Genomic DNA, 8,212 nt, shown 5'->3' with positions numbered 1-8,212 from the left:
GAGATTGTTTTTGGAAAGATAAATAAGTGCAGGTTTTTTTAATTGGTGTCCGTCTCAAATGGAATTATTTTGAGTATTGAGTGTCTGCTTTGTGATTTTTATGTAGGGGGGGATCATGACATCTACTTTCTGTCTTAAGTTATCCAGTATCACCACTTTGCTACTCCAGTCCAGTTCTCCACCCCTCCAGCAAACAGACACTCTGCACCCTTACTTTTCTCTAAGCACACTCCATCACCTCTTCCTGGCTGCCCCTCACTGGAAGGTAAATAAATCCTGTGTTTGCGGTGGAACACTGAGTGCCCTCATATGCCTCTGGAGTTGCTCTAACTGAAAGAGGCCTTGTGTTTGCTTCTTTAAGGTGGCTCTACTCAGTCATACTCTGGCTGAGTAGAGCTCTTCTGTGGAAGGCCCAGAAAAGGAATCAGGTCTAAAAATATTGTTTAAATCCTGTCATATGCACTAAGGCAGGCAAGGCAAGGCAAGTTTATTTATATGGCACAATTCATACACAGAGTAATTCAAAGTGCTTTACAGAAATAAAAGACAAGTTAAAAATACATGAGCAAGAATCAAAATAAGAAACAGCAAATAGTGAAATTAATGTTAAAGGAAACTGAGTGCAGATAGATCACTTTGGATAAAACACTGTCAGTTGTCATATGTTATATGCCACGCTAAAATGAAAGGTTTTTAGCTTGGACTTAAACATTGCCAGAGATGAGGCTTGTCTAACATCATCAGGAAGACTATTCCAGGTTTTAGCTGCATATAACTGAAACGCTGCTTCTCCATGTGTAGTCCTGACTCTGGGCCTGAGCAGAAGGCCTGTCCCTGTTGTTCTCAGAGTTCGAGATGGTTCATATGGCATCAACATGTCAGAGATGTAATGTGGTGCTGAGCCATGAAGAGACTTATACACAAGCATTGCTGTTTTAAAGTCTATTCTCTGAGAGACAGGAAGCAAGTACAGAGATCTGAGAACAGGAGTAATGTGGTTGTACTTCCTGGTTCTAGTCAGAACCTGAGCAGCAGCGTTCTGAATGTACTAATATACTGCTTTTGTAGTTGTCATCAGTCTTAACTTCAGGATGTATAATGTTCATCAGCTACGGACATGACTGTAGAGAGGTATATTGCAAGTTGCTGTATTTATTTCTTGTAAAGCCTGCAGAGGGCAGTAGATCCCAATGGGTCATTGAGATGCTCATATGTCCTTTGTATATGTGTAGTTCTGTTGAGAACATGTACATACATGCATTTGTCTGTGTGGGGGGTCTCAGGCCTCAGATGCTTGCTCATCTGTTCAGCAGTAATTGTTATGATGTTTTAATCTTCCTCATTATAGGAAGTTTTCCTGTAGCTGAAGACAAAGCAGGAGATGACTCCTGCTCATGCCTGTTCCTCTTCAATCCATTGTTGTACTCTCCGTTCCCCTCAGTGCGTCCCTGGAGCTCAATAGGACAGAAGTGTGAAAGATGTCCACATAAAAGAGGGCGCAGGCCAGCACTAATCCGCAAATAATGACAGGCAGGCAAGGCTGAACTTAACACACATGTTCCCTTACTTACTAATCTTTGGCAGTATAGAGCAATTTCTCAGGGATCACTGTACAACATAGCACCTGCACTACAGTGTCATGGGACTTGTAAGAACGGATGAAAGAGGGTCTTATGTTTTATTATGAGAAGCAGAAGTGTGTGGAGAACAAGTAGGAATATTTATAGACTTGCCACAAGTTTTCAATTGTGTGTAGGTTGATTCTGATCAGAGAAATGAATGCCCTCTTTTATTTACTAATATTAAAAGCAACACATATCATACATATGACAATGTTGACAATGACACACACATTGTTCTTACAGATGTGAGGATTCTCATTGACACACTCTAATGTATTATATATTTCCTAGAACATTGCTTTAACTTTAACCATCACAACTAAATGACTAAACCCAACCCTTACTCTGACCTAAACCTAGTTGTACTGCAGAAGTGGTTTGTCACCAAAATGTGTCCACACGACTATAGAAAGACGTGTACACACACACACACACACACACACACACACACACACACACACACACACACACACACACACACACACACACACACACACGCACCTCCTTAACTGTCAGGTGGGCAGCCCTTGAGGGGAAATTCTTCCAGACTCACCTGTACCATTGTTTCCTCTGCTCTTCCTGTGTGAGGAGCCTGTGTTGTTTGAATACAATGGGGTCGGGGAAATCACAGCACCTGTCAGACAGACACTCCATCACTGTGACAGAGGGCTGACAACAAACGGCACAAACGCTCACTACTGAATAACCCCATTTTTCTGTTTGCTCATCACTTTTACAATGGCGCTATTTCACAGCAAGATGTGTCATGTGGATTTCTAGAGTATGTCTCCTGGATGTGTTATAGTGTTTCATCTTTTATAGCATACCAGCTAATATATATTTGTTATTCCTATTTTGCAGTTTTTTTAGCATTGCCCTTGGTGTTGCAATTTAGTGTAATGAACATCCTCTCTTTATACTTTCTTTGTCTAACATGTACTGAAATAAATAGATTCAGCTGCACTCATACACCCATTTAATAACCAAAATATTAATGACTAAAATTTACACTGCAGTTGTAAAATTTTATTAGCAGCTTTTCTATGTAATGATTTATTTATTTTTGGCCACCTGGGGGCAGCAGAAATAAGCACTGACATATTATCACTTTAATCACTTGCTGTCACTTTTTAAGTTGAGGTGGTAAATTTGTTAGGAAACACCTGCCAATTTACACATCCAGCAGTTACATAGTCTTTTTAGTTGAAGTCATGTTACTCGCAATCTGGTGAATTCAAGTGCAATATTCTCTTAATAAAACATTAAACTAGTTTATTAAAAACACAAAGGTAAAATTATGTGTAAACAAGTATGTAATGGACACAACTAATAAAAAAAAAAATATATAAGGACAGAGTGCATGTAGCAGAATAGAGTGCAAGATATTGCTGTAATTTAAATAGTGCATATTTCTTTTTAATTGACAATTAAATTCAGTTCCAAAGAAACATGTAATGGATATCTCTAAACCAATAGCAGCAGCATCCTTTGCAGAAATATCATATGATATTGTGTCACTCACTAAGTAATACTAAGCCCACCTATTTACTTCTTAATCTCCCAGTGAACTTCACAGAGGCAGCTGGGTTATGTTATACTGACATGAAACAAAAGGTAACAGTGTGCAGCCGAATGTCTTCCTGAGGCCAAGCCCCATAGGAAAGCTATATCTGAAGTGCCAGGGTTGGGGATTAAAGCCCACTCTGGGAATGTCAGCTTTGTCAGACAATACAGTCCCATCACTACCACCGCATTCAAAGTTTATCATGTTGCCTCCAAAGTGGTGGCTTTTTCAAACTATTGCAGCTTTTATCTTTACACAGTTTTTACAGTCGTGATTATGCCTTTTGATTAAATATTAAATTTCATTGTCAATTGTGGTACTAACACTGTTTATGTTCCTAGTTGAAAACAAGAAAATATTAATAGTTTGACATCACACTTTCCTCTTATAGTGCCGGTGCTCTTCAGTACACCTCCATCCTGAGTGATAGGTGTGGGTCAGTTCACAACAGGCCCCAACAGAAGACTCTATTGACACTGATGTTACCTTATCCTGTGTCATCTCCTCTTTATTCCTCAGTCAGTCTCCTGCTCCAACCTTCTCAAGTTGCATAAGCTATGATTAGCAGTTTCTGCCATTATGTATCTTTCCTGCATAATTAATGCCCTATGTTCTTTTTGTCTGTCCCATGGAAAGAAGACGAGAGGGGAATCCCACCCTGCCTCAACAAAAACAAGAGAACGTCTCTTGTGGTAGGGGTGAAAAAATAATGTGGTGCGTTTTTAATTATCCGAATGTTGGATGATTCATAATTGATGAGAGAATGATCGTAGGTGCAGGTTTGGCCCTCTCCCATCAAGGAAATGAAATGATGTGGAACGTGTTGGGTTATTAGGCCGTTAGGGATCGAGTCCCCTCCTGATCCAGAGACCAAGTATGACAAAGCCGCAGAGAGGAGATCCCATACACTGACCAGAGTGGAGCAAGCATTTTCTTTTCCTTTGGTTGAGGCTGCTATTGTCCTGCGCTGTTATTCTTCTGAGACACAGTGGGTTTGTCATTTGAGAAGCCCGGTCTGTATCACTGTGGGACGGGTTAGCATGGCAATTTGTTTTGGTAAAATAAGAAAGTGGAACCTGCTTGAAGGACCTGCCAGAAAGTTAAAGTTGGTAAAGACTTGGGAGATCTTTAGATGATTATACCATTTCCATCCATCCATCTTCTATACCCGCTTTTCCTGGTTCAGGGTCACGGGATTATACCATTTATCAAACATAATTTTTCTTAACATAATTTTCTTACATCTTTAATGAAGATGAGTGACAAACAGGCAAAGTGGCAATTTGAAACTGACAAAGGGATATAAAATTGTTCCTGTCTTTGAGAACACAGGACCATATGGAGAGCAGTTAAGAAGTGATCATGTTTTCATCCCAGTAATTCTTAATCACTGTTTTCATCTCCAGGCACGATAGTGACCAATTCTGTGACTGACCATGGGAATGGGCAAAGCCTAAATCCCCTTCATCCTTGTTCCTGTGTTCGCTTGAGTCTGATTCCCAAATTCTACACACACATGCATGGACACACACACTCAGGGTTACAGAGTTGAGTCTGCTTTATGGTGTAGCCACCCTTTGATTCACCGCTCAATGAAACTTGTGACTGTTTTAATTAAGGGGAAACTGCACTGACAGTGTAGTGCACAGAAATCCGCCGCCATGCACATAAAGGACGCTAATGCTTTTCTTCCTGTCGACGCAATGCTGGCCCCCTTTTGTCAGATGGACCATTCACTTCTCATTCATTTTCTTTTCCTCTCTTTCTTCTGTTCTTAAGTATGGCATCGCATGAGGTCTGTAGCTAATGACAGGAAAAACATACATATATTCAAGGCCCAGCCAGGTGAGAGGTTTTCATGGGACCAGCTGGGATCAACTTTTAGTAAAAACACATATTTCTTATTTTGTATCCTGTTTATGGCCACAGGGGCTAATTTATGGTCGTCAAAGGAACAACAAGGAATATCTCACCCTCTTCTTTTGTTTGGTTTGCCTTAGGGCAGGAGGAATTAGTTTTGCCCGTCTTACAGAAGATAACTCTAATTCTTTTGTGCTTCCTTATGTTGATCAACTTAGATTTCATTGGTTCATTTGTGTGGTATTCAAAATTTCCTCTGTTAAGACAGTATCTCTGAGTTAAGTATTGGAAAACAATTGTACTCTTTGGTCATCAACCAGCATCCGAAAACAGCTGACAGCTGTCTGTGGGTTCCCATGTTAGTCACAGAGGTACAGTTCTCTGTCGTTGTGGTATTTTGACAGATGTTTCACAGAGGTTTGTGTATGCTGGTGTGTGACAAGTCCTCTCTTCCTCTGGGGATCAATGTCTGTCCTGTTCTCTCGGTGATCTGATGTTTATCTGCTGGTGATCAATCACACCGTTGACAGCAGGAGGGTTAGTGTTACCATCCACACTGCCTCTGAGTGGGTGTCTGTAGGTTCGATACAAAGGACAGGTAACCACTAACAAGGCTGTATGTATGTATGTATCATTTTTTAAAAAGACAGGCATGTGTCAGAAGTGTGTACTCAAACTTGAACCCAAGTTTTTCATTTATGAATGAATCGACTGAATAAATTGATTCATTAAAATAATTTGGATTTTAAATGATTTATAGGCATAAAATATTATGTTTAATGCTAAATAGACTGAAACAGCAAAAGCTTAGACAAAGATGAGGCTTTTATTTGCATAAAGCTTTTACTGTTTTCTAACTGAGAGAGTTCTAACACAAATGTTAAGGTCTTTGGAAGAAAAAAGCCACTTAATACTGTACAGGCATGTTTACTAGTATCCCCAGCCCCAAATAAAGCCACTACAGTCCAAGTGGCCTTCTCACACTTAAAATAAATGATTGATGATGACTCCTTACTCACAGCAAATGGGCCCAAGTCAGGATTTTTGTTCTTAATGCAGGTGTCAGTAATCTTCCTTTGCCTCTTCAGGTGATGTTTTTAGCCTGAGGAAATGCTTGACCAGATTCCTCCCTTACTGCGCAGAAACAGCGTAATCTCTCAATCCTTGACACAGCAAATAAACACTGCATAGAAAGAGAACCCGGCAACTTTATCTCTTACTTCCTTCCACATTGTCTTGTTGACAAGTTTCAGGGGAACCTCACCGAGCAGAGAAAAGAGGCGACATATTTCTTAGGTAACAAGCCCAAAGGGGCTCTGACTGGGGATTTAAGGTTAAGTGTATGTACTAATAGTCACCAAAAGGAACTTAACACCTTAGGATGTAATGACATTGCATAAACTTCCTCTTGGCCTTCCCTTTGTCATCATTTCTTCCTTGAAAGAGGAAAACTGCTTTGTTATCCTGTTACACAGATAAGACAAAAGATAAGATAGTAGCTTCTTAAGTAAGAAAATAGAAATACATTGCTTGATGACTTAATACATTTATTTTGCTAATCCCATAATTATTAGTGTAATTCAAAACAGAGAGAAAAGTAAACTACTACAAGTAGAAACAATTTTTGGACTCCGTTATCTTAATCTAATATAAGGTTATTGGCTTTCAATCTCATATAAAATATTCCTTCAGAAACCCAAGTTCCCACTCTCCAGGTGTGCCACCCCTCATCTTAACTGGGCCTTTCATTCCAGGAGATAACTATACTGTACTTTGTCTTCAAGCTTTGAACTGTGGATCTTCTCTGTGGTGTGAATTTGCAGGATAGTACACATGTGAGATCCCAGATCAGATATGGTGTAAAATGGTGACATGCACATATGTTGTCTTAGCAGATAGCAGTTTGTAAGAACAAAGAATGAGCCTGAACTCAACTGCATCTTTGTGAGATACAGCTGGCTTTAGACAATCTTTACTTAACATACAAGGAAAGAGATCAAAATGTGGACTCATCGTTTTATTTTCTCTGAGTGCCTCTTAAAAGATACTGTAACTCACATGACATAGTTACTGTCCGTCTTGGTCAGTTGTTACCAAAATGAGCATTGAATTCTACATCTAGGACTATGGGGTTACTCAAGTGCAATGCCTATTGTATACACCCACGTCTGTGAAATGCTTTACTGTGAATGTGCATTTTTTTAAAATTGCATTTTGTATGGGGGAGACCTCCTCATCCACCAGGACAAATGCTCTTTTCTGGCTGCTGCTGTAGTTACCAGTATTAAACAGTTGCACTTTTACCTCTTTAATGTTAGATGAATTGAGTGACCAATAACTCTTCCCCTCATTTTAAATATTTAAATTGAATTCATCATCCACACTCTGCATCTACTGTAACATTTCTAGTTCTACCTGTAAATGGATCTTACAGAATTTTCTTTTCATGAATATACATCTAATTTTAAATGCTGCACCATGCTGCAACCCATTTTGTGACTCATTTGTATCATTTGCACTGCTATAAAAGTTTGAAACTATTATTTTTTCAAACTTTATAATGAAATTCTTGGACGTAAAGATCATGGTATTAGTAGGAAAGTGTTAAATTTCCAATTATTTACATGTTAATTAGAATTTCATTATGTTAAAAGGGGTTTATTTAACAATTAGCTCAAGTTGTCTTATTTTGTATACGTTTAATTTGTTCATAGTTATTGTATTAATGGAGTGTTATTATTTTTAGAATTAAAACGCTCTTGACCTTCAATTTCAAGCTATGCCTGAATCATTAAAATTTGTGTAATTCTATGTTTGAAAAACCGACAAAGGCAGCAATATAAAATGTCCGGTGCCCAGGGGGCAGTATTGGCTGTACATAATCCAATTTACCACTGCAATATTGTATTTTAACTACTTTAGTTGCACAGGTATAATGCTTAAATATTTCCTCTAGAGGATTATATATAACAGCTGTTTAGCTTGGTGTTGACTAAAATACAATTTGAACTGTGTGTAACAAGCCTGAGGAGATTTTGCATTGGTTTTTTTTATGTACAACCTGAAAACAAGATTGTTTACTGCTGCTGCTAAGCAAACCGATTGAAGTTCAACAGACAAAGCATAAAGCAGGTTTGATAGAGACACAACAAATCCTGGGGCCCAG

This window comes from Mastacembelus armatus, chromosome 15 (assembly GCF_900324485.2).
Source record: "Mastacembelus armatus chromosome 15, fMasArm1.2, whole genome shotgun sequence".
NCBI classification, from domain to species: Eukaryota; Metazoa; Chordata; class Actinopteri; order Synbranchiformes; family Mastacembelidae; genus Mastacembelus; species Mastacembelus armatus.
Note: the sequence above shows the minus strand (reverse complement) of the source record.